Source organism: Grampus griseus, assembly GCF_964374135.1.
Source record: "Grampus griseus genome assembly, chromosome: 13".
NCBI lineage: Eukaryota > Metazoa > Chordata > Mammalia > Artiodactyla > Delphinidae > Grampus > Grampus griseus.
This window is the reverse complement of record NC_139007.1, coordinates 49,752,182-49,767,833: the sequence shown is the minus strand read 5'-3', so window position 1 is coordinate 49,767,833 and position 15,652 is coordinate 49,752,182.

Here is a 15,652-nt window from a genome sequence, read left to right as displayed (position 1 = left end):
GGGAAAGAGAGACCAACTTTCTACAAAGGACTCAGGAGCCTGCTCTTCCTCCAGTAAATAGAAATCACATCATCTTTAACTTTTGTAACAACTTCTTAGAATCTTTGCTACACAATCAGTATTAACCATCTGCGTGGTATTGATTTAAGAAGATTTGGGGGTCTTGCTCATTTATTGCTTTATGCTAACACACTGCACTCACATAGAACATAGTCATTGGTTGAACAGCATTGCTTACATGTAATAGAGAAAAGATGACAATCAGTAATGACACTCGATTCGCAATTCAAGAGTGCACAAAGGGTACAGTGAAGAGTTGTCATTACTTGCTCCTAGCAAGTACTATTTAAGGCCAGAAAATCACATAATTAGAGGCACTTTCAAAGCTCCTGATTTCAAGATAACTTTCAAACATAATTATCACATTTTTGACTGGAGACATATCAAGGCCACAGACATTAGTTTCTGCAAAAATCCCCTGTCAGTAATGTGTTATAGTACCCTTATAACAATATATCTTGGAAATTACTTTGCTTATGTAGTTTTTCGGGTCTGAATGAAGTAGAAGAGCGACACAGTTCACATTTTTGTAAGTTCACTTTGGCCTATAACATGGAGAACGTAGAGGTCGATGGGATGGAAGGCAGGGTGATTAGTTAGGAGGTTTTGGTGAGAATGAAGGTAAAAAATAATGGCAGCATTAATTAGAGTGGTGTTAGTGGTGATGGAAAGAAGTAGGTGGACATACACATACTTACTGGATAAAATAGATGTTTGGTTGGTTTTGGGGGCTGAAAGAAAGGAGTTAAAAATATCTCCCAGGTTTTGTTTGTTTGTTTGTTTTCAATTAAGTGGATGCTGATGCCATTCAGTGAGATTAGGATTAGCAGAGGGTCAAAGATTTAGTCTGGGGAAATGAAGCGCCAGCTTTTGACATGATGAGTTTGAGATGCCTGGGAGATACCTAGGTAAAACCATGGGCAATTGAATGTATGGTTCAGAGTTCAGCCTCAGTGGATATCCTCTATGAAATCTTCCATAATCACTTTAATGGAAAGCCATGTCTAAATTCTGGATGCCTCTTCATGGCTAAGATTTGAGGAGTTATCTTGATTTATCTCACAGTATCTTAATATATAGTTTAACAAAAATATTACCTAATTTCTTCAGTTACTTGTAGTCTAGAAGCGCAAATTTATAGAGTAAATTTAAAAGCAATGATCTTTTCTAAATTCATAGAATATTTGAATTATATCCCTTAATTCTGCTTCAGGCAGGTATTATATTCGTATGCACAAACCCAACATTCTTCTTGGAATTCAGTATTTTCTTGGTATTATGAAATAAGACTTCTATTTTTATAAACAGCAGGTGTTTGACCGGGGAGATGATTCATATGCTTTTAAGTCCAGAGCTCTAATGAATGTTCTAGGTTTTCAGATATGAATTTATAACCTGTCATTCATTCATTCAGCAGGCACTATCCTAGGTGCTTTGATTTGCCTGTTTGATAAACATCTCTTTCCTTGGAAAGATTATAATCAATGGAGAAGACAGTAAAGAAAAGATATAGTATATAGAATATAGTATAATATATAGTATATTAAATGGTTATTAGTTATTTGGAGAAAAATTAAAGTTGAGAAGATGAAAAGGGAGCACTTAAAGACGAGTGTTTTCAGCTTTCAATGAGATAGTCAGGGGAAGCTTCACTAGGAAGGTGGAATTTGAGACTAGACCTAAAGGAGATGAGGGAGGATGTCAAGCCACTATATGGGGGAAGAATGCACCCTCAACAGAGGGGACAGAAAGTGCAAGGGCTCTATGTAGTCACGGCCTCCAGAGTAAGGACACCAAAGTGGTTAGAGTGGAGTAAGCAACAGGGAAAGCTGTAGTAGATGAAGCTGAAGAGGGAAGGAAGTAGGGGTTCCAGATTGTTTGTACCTTTTAGGCCAAGACAGGAATGAATTCATGGAGAGTTTTAAGCAGATGAGTGACATGCTCTGATGCATTCTTAAAGGATCACTGCTTGTTATGTTAAAAGTAGGCAGTCAAGTGTCAAAATGAAAGCAGGGAAAGTTAGAATAATTCAGGAGAAAATTAATGGGGGTTTGCTGTGATGGTTAATTCCAGCAGGCCTGAAATTGGCCTGAGCTGTTTGGCTGAAGTAAGAGATGTATCTGTATAAGTATGGCTCGCTAACCGATTGTGTCACTGGATAGTTTAAAAAGAAATAGTAATAAGAGATGTATCTGGATGTACTAATCTCTAGACAAGGCATAAAATATACTGAATAATAATGTTACTTTGTAACCATGATTCCCATGCAAGTTTTAGGATGGCTTTTACCAGTTTGTCAGCATTATTGATTTTGTTTATCTACAACAGTGAGATTGCTGATTTGTACCTGGTCTCAGTGAGACTCCTAGAGGGTTCTGACACTGGGGCTGTTTATCTACCAAAAAATATGCCTGCATGACCAGCAAAGTATAAAATATCCTGTTCAAAAATTCATTTTGGGTTTCCTGATCCCAGGGTGTTCTGTGAGGTACACACATCTGTGGTCCCTGATCTTTGAGAGAAAACAGCAGAGCCCTGCAGGGGAGGATGATTGGAGCGCGTGCTCAGCCTCTCTAGGATCCTTGCTATGAGACAGGCTTTGGCTAGAATGCAACCTTACCTTAACTGTTGTTTTATCGTATGCTTTTCCAATAATAAACCTTAGATTTATAATCATTTTCACTTTGAGCTCTGAGAGTCTTCTTTAACAGTTGAAGCCTGACTGCCACCACCAGTGCAGGAGCTTAGACTGGACTGGTAGCAGTAGAAGTGATGAGTCAGCCAGTTGGATCCTGGATAACATTTAAAGATAGAATTGACATGATTTGCTGTTGGGTTAGATATGGGGTGTGAGAGATAGAGCAGAGTCAAAGATGACTGGGCAACTGGTAGAATAGAGTTTAGAATGATGATTGAGATGAAGCCAAATTAGCATTCATTTAACAGCAAAAAGAAAGTAACTGAAGATATATTGAGTACAGACAACTCTTCTGGGGATATCGGATATAAACAGAAGCAGAGAAAAGGGGGCTTTGTTAAAAGAAAAACAGAGTTTCAAATATTTAAGAGAACTGGTGATATAGGCATAAAAGAAAAAATTATTTTGTTTTTAAATCTTTTAAAAATTTCTTTGGAGAAATGATTTCCTTTCTCCAAACTAGCTGTTTAAAATGTATCTAACAACAACAACAAATAAACAAACAACATGGGAGTAAATACCAGTGTAGCACTTAATTCTATTATAGGACTTATAAAGTATGCCATTCTATCTCTAGGATATTTCATTCCAAAATGATATTTCACTTAACAAGTAAAAGCATGATAAAATCATAAGTTGAAATGCAGGGAAAATGTAGAATATTGACTCAGTTTAAGCCAAATATTATTCCCTGTGATTCTGGACCCAATATTAATCCTAGAATTATGTGGATTTTATACGAACTTAAGAAAAGATCATCATTTCTAAGCTAAAATGAATTAAAGCTGCCATTAATTTGCTATTGACCTTTAATATTTATTCTGTTCTGTGTTTTTACATTTCATCTGGAAGTCTTTTTCAGAAAATCTGGGATGACTTTTACCTGGTTACAAAGTGAGAAACTTTGGAAAGTTTCTAACCTCTACACAGTAGGTGCTGAATAAATATTTGTTAAATGGATGAATACACACGTGAATGAATATATGAGTGAATGAAGAGTCACATGAATGGTTTATGAATAAGCATATGAATTGATAGTAGCATGTATAATGCAAAAAACACATTATATAAACAGAGAGGAAATCATGAATCTTTTGTGATTCCCTTTGTTAACAGGAACAACTTTGAGACATACTTGCAGAGTCAGGGCAGTGGAAGAGAGCATCATTTTTGACCATTCTAGAGCAAACTGGGAGATGGAATACAAGGGCAGAGTGAGAGGCAAGGCTCATAGCTAATTCAAGTGGTTTCAATAAACAACAACTGTGTGTTTAAGTGCATCCTAGGCCGTGACAATGGAGGTTGAGGTTAGAGTTAGAGCAATAAAGAAGCTGCTCAAGAGAGAAAGTATCACTCCAGGGTAGAACTGTCTCATCAGAGAAAAGAAGTTATTTCTTTCCTCTTCTGAGTCATGAATTCATGACCTCCCTCGCTCCCCTGCATACCTCCCAAGGCATCTGTGAATTGAAAGATTTATATGAACTCTCACAAAGAACGTGACTGTTCTCATAGGTGTTTGCAGACAAGCAGTTTCGCCACCCACTCACCTCCCAAGGAGGTTCCTTAACCAGGTAGCAAATTGAGGCATGGGGTTGAGACAAATGCTGAAAAGTCATTTTAGAGAGGTTAACCTCAGAATGATTTAGGAAATAAAAAGAAAGTAATTCCAAATTCCTGTATCCTCATATGTATGAATAGATAGATAGATAGACAGATAGATAGATTGATAGACAGACAGACATAACAAAGTCTCTGTTATAGAAAAGGCTTCCAACACTAGTTCTTTTTTACTTTTAGGCTATTTAAAAAATTCTTTCTACTTCCTTTTTTTCCCATCTTAGTAAATATGTGCCAATTCTCACAGAATTGTGCTTAAAAAAAAAGAAAGATAAAGTGTATATATTAGTGCAATTTGGTAGAAATTAATTAAAGAAACTAGCTCTTCTAAAGCCAAGCAGTCCCACCACCCACTAGCCCACTAAGCAATGCAAACAAGTGGGAATTTCCATTCAAACGGTAGTTGCAAAATAGTCTTTGATTTTTCAGATTCTCTGTTGATGGTAGGGCTTGTCTCTTCAGTCAAATAGAATATTTCTGTCATTCTAATGAAAAGAAAATTAAATTAAATTTAAAAAGAAGGCAGTCTGTTATTTGTCTTTAGACAATAGACACTAGACACCAGGAGAGTAATGCAAAGAGAAAAGATGTAGATCAGAAGTTCGCAAGTTTTTCCCACAGATCTCTAGTCCAACCAGATGCTCTGAGAAAATTGTATTCCATGGCAGAACACGTTTCTGCAGTGCTCCATATGCTGTCCTCTCTTAAGGGGTGCACAAGGCTCATTAAAATAGTAAAGACCCCCAAATCCTGAAATAAAGAAATCTATTTGGCTTCCTTTAATCCAGTGTTTCTAAAATTTACAAGTCCACAAAGGCTTGTTAAATGTAACATGCATCAAGATCCTGTAGAGTTAGTGATATGGAATATGCTTGGTGTATGCCTATAGCAGACTATGCAAACATACTCAAGTGTACACAGAGCCGGGCCACAGGGAAATGGAATCACTTAGAGGTAATCAAAACCTTTGTAGAAAAACATAACCTTTTGATGCTCAGAGTATAGAAAAAAGAAATTAAATAGGTTGGGAACCACGCATCACCCCACTCAGGGATATTTTTGGGATTAGAAAAAATTCAAAAGAAACCAAGAAATTGGAAACAAAAGCCTAATAATTAAATCCACTAAACTGTATTTTTAATTAATCCTTCTGGTAGTTGTGGACAAAACTTTTCTCAGATGAGGAATATTAAGAGCACAATATTTTTCACTAAAACAGTGCCTTCTGAGCTCTGAGTTCCACTTGCCTTTGGAAAACCCCACTTCCCAGGGGTTCTAACGGGTCTTGGAGGAGGAGAGTAGAGGTTTTGAAACGCTCATAAGAAGGCTCACAAGGCTTCTTAGATATCAGATTCCTCTTACAAAACAATAATTTGTTGAATTAAGTGCCAGTGAACCAGATGGATTACATTTCCCTCACAATGTGCACAAATTAAAAAATTAAAGAGAAAAGCACTTGGTAAAACCAAATTTGTATTTTGCTGGACCTAAAACATTTAGAAAAATAGTTTGAGATGTTTGGCTAAAGCCCAGTGCCACCAGGCCTGCCTGGCTCTAGACACCAGCCTCATTGACTGAAATATTCTATTAAGCAAGCAGATGGGTGGTGGTTTGTTACTGACTTTTCCACAAAAGCGAACTGTGAAATGTAATATTTCTGGAAGGATAAAGTGCTTGTGCTTCATACTTTTACAAAAGTGGGTTGACCATCTCAAGGATACTTCAGAAATAATATAAACTCTGGGAATGAATTTTTTTTTAAGGTTAATGGTATCAGTATAAGATAATTGAGAAAGGGAGAAAGAACTACCTAAAGGAAACAAGTAAACTAGAAAAATTGGGAGTATAAGTTTTATGAATAGCTTGAATTTCTGCCACTATGAATATAATTATTGGGATGCTTTTTAGAGTAACATGTAATTTCGTGAAACATATTTATTGTGCTTTATTTAGTTAATAAACTTTAATTTTTAGAGCAGCTTTAGGTTCACAGCAAAACTGAGTGGAAAGTACAGAGAGTTCCCATACACGCTCTGTTCACTCTACACACACATTCCCCACTACCAATATCTCATAACAGAGTGGTACACTTGTTACAATCAATGAACCTACACTGACATATCACTGTCGCCTGAAGTCCATAGTTTACATTAGGGTTCACTCTGTGTGTGCTTTTAGCAAGGAGGTATCTTGGTATAATGGATTATTTACTTGTCAAATAACCAACAGTGCTGCTTATACTTTATATTATTAGTGCATATTTGAGGATTAAGGATTATCCTTAATCCTGGAACTAAGGCTTTTGCTTGTTTTGAAAGAAACAAAATCACACATTAGTTCATTTGATTTCAAGAAGAAATAAATGATGAGAATGGAAGTTTTACATACTTAAGTCATCACAATAAACAGACAAGCCTCATACATTATCAAGTGCCATTTCTAATTTGCAATGTAGAAATAATATGTTTTGCTTGGTGTAACCCATTCTTTCTTAAGACAGCCACCTTTGGAAAGACATATCACAGAAAATTAGCTTTATGACAATGCTTTACATAGAAACTTATTGTAATAGCACAACAAAACCCATATTCATTTCTAATAAACCTATTTTAAGTGCTTCCTTTTCACTATCATGTTGAAACCGTGCATGCACCAACTATGTGCCTCCTTTTTTTTTACAAGGATGGAGAAATATATTTTGATTCCACAGACTGAATTTCTGTTTCTTGACCTAAGCTCCACCCCATGATCCACTCACTGAACAGATTAAAATTCCCAAAGGAGAGATTAGAAGCAAAAAGATCAATTTAGAGTCTCACAGTGTTCTTGCCAAAGGCCTGATGTACACATTTCTGTCATTAACTCTGATCCAGATATATTCCTGAGGAGGGTGACTAGTGCATGACCTTGCCTCATACCCAAAGAATCACTGTTGTATTCAGCAATGCCCAGAAGCCCTGGATGTACATGGCTTTTAGTGAATTAATTGACCTCAGAATTCACTCATATGGAGCATCTTATCTGGAGTCCAAGCTTTCTATATATAATAGCACTTTGGGTATTATTACTAGTTTAATTTGCTATTAACTTTGCACTCCACAGTAAGAATAACTGCAAATACTTTAGTTTTCACATCAGAGAATATAAATCTAAAAAAAGAACAAAATGAAATTCAGCCGCAGTCTCCAACTACTCAGTAAAAGCTGCCCTTTTGTTTTCTTATCTTTCTTTTCTCTTTCTTTTTTTAAATCATGCCATCCCAAATTCATTTTCCCTTATCCTTAAAGCAACCCTCATCCTCCAACTTTGGCTCAGATATCCACATTCCTTTGACTTTGGCCTAGAGTTCCAGGGTTAGAGCACTTGGTCCAGACTTGGCCAGTCAAGCACCTTAATGTCTCCCTTCAACTGTCCATCATCCCCCATACCCATCCATCCATAGTGGTAAATTGGGGTGTGTGACCAAAATTTGCTCAAACTGGATTTTCAGTTGTGCAAGCCATTACACATTCTTTTCCGCTTAAGCTGAGTTGAATTGGTTTTCTTCTCATTTGAAACAATCAAACAAAATAGTTCTGGTATACCCTTTCAAAGATTTTTCTGATGCTACTCATACACATATTTTTAGTTAATGGAGTTATTTCTATGAACTAAATTTTCCAACAACTAAGTGCGAGAACTTTAGTTTGGTGATTTTAATTCTGTGATAAAATTCAAAGATTCAAAATGAACTTTAATTAGCACTGCAATAAGAACTCAAGAATTACTTAATAGCTTTCTTAGATTAATTGATTTTTCTAAAGTGCCTGTAATTTTGGGGTGCTTTCAATAGATTTGCTGCTTTGATGTCTAACATTGCAATGCAGAGAACATTCTTTGCTTTTTTTTTATGCTGTTTTATTTCCATCCTGTTTTTTTTTTTCTGTCCTCTTAATTGCTTCTCATATTTGACTGGCCTTTATTTAGAATATAACTCACCAATATTAGACTGAATTTCTCATTAAAATGATCTTGGCTTAATTAGTAGGACAAATGCCCATGAATTGCAAAAAAAACACACATCCTGTTTTAAAAGTGTTTGGTCTATAAATTTACAATTTCTTCTTGATTCTGTGTGAAAACCATACCTTCCTACTTTCTGCTTCAACTAGAGAGGTGAGCAAGAATTTCTAATCAAGCCATTGTAGGTGTGAAATATGATAATACTCAGAGAGTAGCTTTCTAGAGATTAAGGTTTAAATAAACATGAACTTGAAGACTTTCCAAGCTCTCCCCTTAGTTCTCTCCTTTTACCTACCTTACCCATGCTGGAGCGATAGGAGTAGTGATAGAGCCTGGGAAAAGGAGTGAGATATAACTTTCTGGCTTCTTTTTCTTTAAAATTCATGTTACTGTACTGACCACTTATTGTTTGAAACTTTTAATCTTTAACAGGGATAAAACCAGGTCTCGTTCACTTTCAGGAAATAAGAATGACTTAATCAAGAGAATCCACATAGACATAGTGAAAGGAAGCTTAGCAAAAACTAGAGTCTTCTATAATCAGAATTTTTTCTTGACTGAAATGTTTTCAAAGATTATTATTTTAAAATTTACTTTAATATAAAAACAACATTGATTACAATGTGAGAATATGAGTAAATATTTGTTAATTGCATGTGAGTAGGTGAAGAAAATTAGTGACAAATAATTCTAATTTTGTTTTAGTTAACATAACATTCTCTAGAGAGAAAAACTGCCTTCACCATTTAGCATTTTAAATAGTATTTATAATATAATCCTTGAGCTTGTTTTGGGCAGACTCTGGAGCAATCTAGGAGGCTGGTGGGCTGGGTCAAGCATTCTAGAATACAGAATGAAATTTCTCCAAATCTGTTAGTGATCAGAAAATAAAGTCTCATTAAAAGAGAGGGAACTGCCTCAAGTGCATGGTCAGTCTCTCTTACAAGCCTTTTCCCAGAATTTGAATTTGCATGGAGTGGAAATCTAAAGATTGTTCAGTTACTTATTTTGCATCTACATAATGAAAAGTTGTCCAATATGAAATAAAAACAAAATTTCAACCCAAACTACTGAAATGTATTCCTATTTATCATTTGAGGAGTTACTCGGTTTTCTTCCTTTCTTTGCCTCAACACTGTTGATTGACATGCCATGAATATGTTTACATGAGTCCAATTCTCCTTAACATTTATAGAGTTTATAGAGTGACAGACTAAAATCTGAGAGAATACAAGACTGTAATATCTTTACTGTGTGCTGGTCATCTGAGGGCAAGGTTTTAAATCCACATTAAGTGAGGTAATAAGTTTGTTAGTTTTTTAATCTACACATTTACATGTAATTCTATATATTTTTCATATATCAATTTCAAACTGCCTGACTCAAATTACATAGCCAGACATTATTAACCTGAATGACTGAATTAGTCATTTATTTATTTAAGCGCTTTTTTCTCTCTTAAGTGTATGACTCCAAATTTTGTTCTTTTCTACTTAATTCCAGATGGCTGGATATACGTAAGTCTATTTAAGTAAATTTTTATTGTAATTAAATAATTGCTGATAACAAGAAAAGCTCCTATTAACAAAGATATGAACAGCGTTATCTTTGTATAGAAAGGGAAGTAGAAATACAAATAACAGCTTTTCCACTAGATGATGTAAACAAACATCAACAACAGCAAATGATCTCCTTTATCATGAACATATTTCAAAGGTTAAAATGAGTTTAATATAATTAAATGGTAGAAAAGTCTAAAACCCTTTTTTAGAAAGGTTCAGAGTTTTTTCCTTAAAAAGAGATGGAGTAATCTGTACTCACTTTCTGTAAGCTGCTTTGCCATTTTAAAATACTGTAAATATCTTCCTAGTCAATGCACTCAAACACGTGCACACACAAACACAACCAACATTATTCTTAATTGATACCTATATATCTTAGTATTACTGAGGTATAATTAATTTGGTCAATCCTGTATTTTAGGAAATTTATGTTTCTCACATTTGTCATATCTCCAATTTGTTAAATTATAAATCATACTATGATTAATACACTTAGAATGAAATATTTTCCTAGATCCATGATGATCTTAGGGCAAATTGCTTAGAGGTTGGAGTATGTGCATCTTAGTGAATAAGTTTGTTTTAAACATATGTTGACTAAACAAGATTATTATATTACCTTATACTGTAACCAACACAGATTATTAAACTTTTTTATATACACATGTAAGTTTTTTTTCTCAGCTTATCATTTTATTTTTAATTTTTTAACATTAGTTTTTAATTTACAAAGATCTAGTTTTATTTGGGGAGAGACAGAGATTGAGAACTGAATCTTCCCACCTTTATTCTATGATTTATGGCTTTTATATTATGCTTAGAAAGGTCTTTCTTACTGAAACATGTATATTCACCTAAATCTTATTTTGATACTAATACGGTATTATTTCTGACAATTAATCACACTCAAGAACATGGCCTGTATGTTTCTATGTATAAAATATTCTCTTTTGCCCCTCCATAAGGATTTGCATTTAGGTCATATAACTTTCTCAGCAAGTCTGTTGCATAGTCATTTATATTTTTGATTGCTATTATGAACGGAATCTTTGTATCATAGTTTTTAAATAGTTTTTTCTGGTACTTATGAAATCCGTATATATTTTTGTATTTTTTCTTTTTTTTTCCATTGACCATTACAAAATTTTTTCATTGGTTATAACAGCTTTTTAGTTGTTTCTCTTGGAATTCTTTTGGATTTTCTTACTGAAAAATCATTATGTGCATTAGACACAGATTTAACCAAATGTATAAAATGCCTACTGGGTGTTTGGTACCATCCTAGGTGCAACCAGAAAGTGACTAAAATATAGTGAACATGGTTGCTGTCCACAGCCAAGGAAAACTAAATATCACTCAGCAGGAATAATCAAGTGGCATTTCCAAAGTAGCATATTAATAGGCACATGCCCACATAGTATAATATATGTAGTAATGGAATTCAGAAGTACTGAGAGAGATGAGGACAACAGTTCTTGGCAGGCATAGATCAGATGAGGTTAATTATAGAATATTCATAAAAGGAGATGATGTTTTGGGTAATAGTCATAGACTAACAAGAGAACAGTAGTGTTAGACAGATTCTGGGAAGATGGCAGCAGCATAGCTTTTAATCTCTCTGAATCCCCATAAAAAAATAGAGAAACTAAATACAAAAATGAAAACCTCTGGGCAACTCTAATAACGAAACTAGTTTACAAGATATCCCTAAGAACCGCAAAATACAAGCTGCAGGGAACAAATTTATTTCAGCTAAAAGACTTGGATTGCATCAGCAACTTGATGAAAAGAAGCAGAAGTAGCCTACTGAACATTTGATGGACCTGAGTCCAGGAGAATCTCTAAATAGCCAATAGTATTCATTTTGAAGGACAGTGGGCCAATTTGAGAGTAGCAACTTCAATTAGTAGCTGAATACAAAGCCTCTGTATAAGTTTTTCTATAGCTGCTGTAACAAATTATCACAAATTTAGTAGCTTAAATAGCACAAATTTATTGTTATACTCCTGTAGGTAAGAATTCTTATAGGCTCAGATGGTTTCTGTGCCTCAGGTCCCACAAGGCCTAAATCCAGGGTTATTGGTTATTCTCTAGAATAACTACTATCAATCACTTTTTAGCAAAATAATCAACTGTGAAAAAAGTGAGAAAATGACAACATATAGGGGGAAATAACATCATTAAAAAAAAAAGATTTTCGTCAGATTTTTTGACAGCGATGCTTCATGCCATAAGAAAATAGAACAACATATTTAAGGAAATGAAGGAAAGAAAATGTATCTTTAAATAAATATTTACTTGGAGAACCAAAATTAAATGAGAGTTAAAAGAGAGACAGCATTTGTAATAGCTAGACTCTCTGACAATGTAAATATAGTACAACGATTTTTAAAAAGTAGTAGATGACCGGGGAGAGCATATGTAAAACAATTACCTGTTCTCATGAATCATACAGAATATTGTTATTCTGAGGATGTTCTGTGTGTAGAAAAAAACAATTTAATTATTATGAGATATACTAATTCTATCATTCCCTGTGTCCTTAAGAACAGAACATTTGGTGTGGAATACTGAAGAAATGAGTCTACTTAGAAGAGGTTAAGTAAAAACTCATTAGTATTAAATATGCATTGAAAGTATCAGTATTAAGTCATGAGATTTTATGTACATATATTTAAATATATGTGTAAATGCATATACGTACATTTTTCAGTCCTGTCCATTGAAAAGGCCTAGAAAAAAAATCACGAGCTTTTGGCACCCAGATTATTCTTTTGAAATATCATTTCCCACTTAAAGAAACCAGTGTTTCAAAGAGAAATGGATAATTACATGTTTGAAGGAGGAAATGTAGAGGATGAATCTGGAACTATCAAAGACCACTAATATCATGCCAAAGAATTTAGGAAACAACCGGTCAAGTTTCCATGAATCAGTTTGAGCTTCAAAAAGGATAATACTTGCAATTCATTATCCTGAAAACTGGTGCATAAAAGGGAAACAAACAAGCCTTATTTGTATAAACTATACCACTGGGGGAACAAATAGTATATGAGAGGAAACATAACTTTTTTAAAGTATTTAAACCAATACATGAAAATAAAATTATAGAATTTGAATAAATACAATTTTATGATGTGAATTAATGGTTCTAGGCTTTGAGCATGAATGGCTGGATAACATCCAGAAAGAGAGACAACCAGACAATGATGAACAAACCCAACACTAACTATAGTCATGCCAAAAGGGTAAACATTCTGATCGTGCATCTGGATCCAGTTGCCAATTTGCAGGAAACACAGAGGACAGGGGAAACTATATTGACTCCACCATGAGTGTCCAGTCAATGAAATTCATACTGTGGGAAATTTCCTGTGTGAATTACTTGGATTCTTCAACAGAAAGAAAGAGAAAGGAATAGAGGAGGGAACTAGTAGATTAATAGAGACTTAAAATATATATTGCTTAAAAAATGGATAAAATGTAATTATAGGGTCTAGAGATGGACACTTGGTGATAAAACTATAAAGAAAGCCAAGCAAGTGATCACCATAAAAATTAGAGTAGTGGTTAGTTTTAGGGGGCCACAAAAGGTTATGATTGGGATGGGCACATAGAGGAGCTTCTGGGGTATCTGGTAAAGCTCTATTTCTTGATCTGGGTGGTGTTTACAAGGGTGTTTATAACGACATGTTAAGTTATACACTGATTTTGTGAGGTTTTATTTATTTGTGCTTCATTTTATAATAAAAAAAAGTTAAGAGAAAATGGTGGGCATTGAAGGCATTTGCTTTCTTTTTTTATTTAATTTTTATTTTATATTGGAGCATAGTTGATTTACAATGTTGTGCTAGTTTTAGGTGTACAGCAAAGTGATTCAGTTATACATATACATATATCTATTGTTTTTCAGATTCTTTTCCCACATAGGTTATTACAGAGTATTGAGTAGAGTTCCCTGTGCTGTACAGTAGGTCCTTGTTGATTATCTATATTATATATAGTGGTGTGTATAGGTTAATCCCAACCTCCTAATTTCTCTCTCCCCCACATCTTTCCCCTTTGGTAACAATAAATTTGTTTTTGAAGTCTGTGAGTCTGTTTCTGTTTTGTAAATAAGTTGATTTGTATCATCTTTTTAGATTCCACATTGAAGTGATATCATATGGTATTTGTCTTTCTCTGACTTCACTTAGTATGATGATCTCTAGGTCCATCCATGTTGCTGCAAATGGCATTATTTCATTGTTTTTTATGACTGAGCAATATTCCATTGTATATATGTACCACATCTTTACCCATTCATCTGTCAATGGATATTTAGGTTGATTCCATTTCTTGGTTATTGTAAATAGTGCTTTAGTGAACATTGGGGTGCATGTGTTGCTTGTTTCTTTCAATAATTTTTCTTTGTCTTTAATTTTTGCCAATTTGATTACTCAAATTTTACTCGGTATGTTTCTCCTTGGGTTTATCCTGTATGGGACTCTCTGCCATTTCTGGACTTGGGTGGCTATTTCCTTTCCCATGTTAGGGAAGTTTTTGACTATAATCTCTTCAAATATTTTCTCTGGTCCTTTTTCTCCTTCTGGGACCCCTATAATGCGAATGTTATTGCATTTAATGTTGTCCCAGAGGTCTCTTAGGCTGTCTTCATTTCTCTTCATTCTTTTTTCTTTATTCTGTTCTGCAGCAGTGAATTCCACCATTCTGTCTTCCAGGTCACTTATCCGTTCTTCTGCCTCAGTTATTTTCCTATTGATTCCTTCTAGTGTAGTTTTCATTTCAGTTATTGCATTGTTCATTTCTGTTTGTTTGTTCTTTAATTCTTGTAGGTTTTTGTTAAACATTTCTTGCATCTTCTCGATCTTTGCCTCCATTCTTTATCCGAGGTCCTGGATCATCTTCACTATCATTATTCTGAATTCTTTTTCTGGAACGTTGCCTATCTCCACTTCATTTAGTTGTTTTTTGGGGGTTTTATCTTGTTCCTTTTTCTGGTACTCTGCCTTTACATCTTGTCTATCTTTCTGTGATTGTGCTTTTTGTTCCGCAGGCTTCAGGATTGTAGTTCTTCTTGCTTCTGCTGTCTGCCCTCTGGTGGATGAGGCTATCTAAGAGGGTTGTGCAAGTTTCCTGATGGGAGGGACTGGTGGTGGGTAGAGCTGGTTGTTGCTCTGGTGGGCAGCGCTCAGTAAAACTTTAATCTGCTTGACTGATGATGGACGGGGCTGGGTTCCCTCCCTGCTGGTTGTTTGACCTGAGGTAACCCAACCCTGGAGCCTACCTGGGCTCTTTGGTGGAGCTAATGGTGGACTCTTGGAGGGCTCACGCCAAGGAGCTCTTCCCAAACCTCTGCTGCCAGTGTCCTTGTCTTCACCGTGAGCCACAGCCACCTGCCACCTCTGCAGGTAGCAGGTAGGTCTGGTTCAGTCTCCCCTGGGGTCACTGCTCCTTCCCCTGGGTCCCAATGCGCACACTACTTTGTGTGTGCCCTCCAAGAGTGGAGTCTCTGTTTCCCCCAGTCCTGTCGAAGTCCTGCAATCAAATCCCGCTAGCCTTCAAAGTCTGATTCTCTAGGAATTCCTCCTCCCGTTGCCAGACCCCCAGGTTCGGAAACCTGATGTGGGGCTCAGAAATTACCCACTTTTAAATATGAGGAAACCACAATTAAGAGTCCAGATCACAGAACAAGTGAGTGTTACTTTGAGTC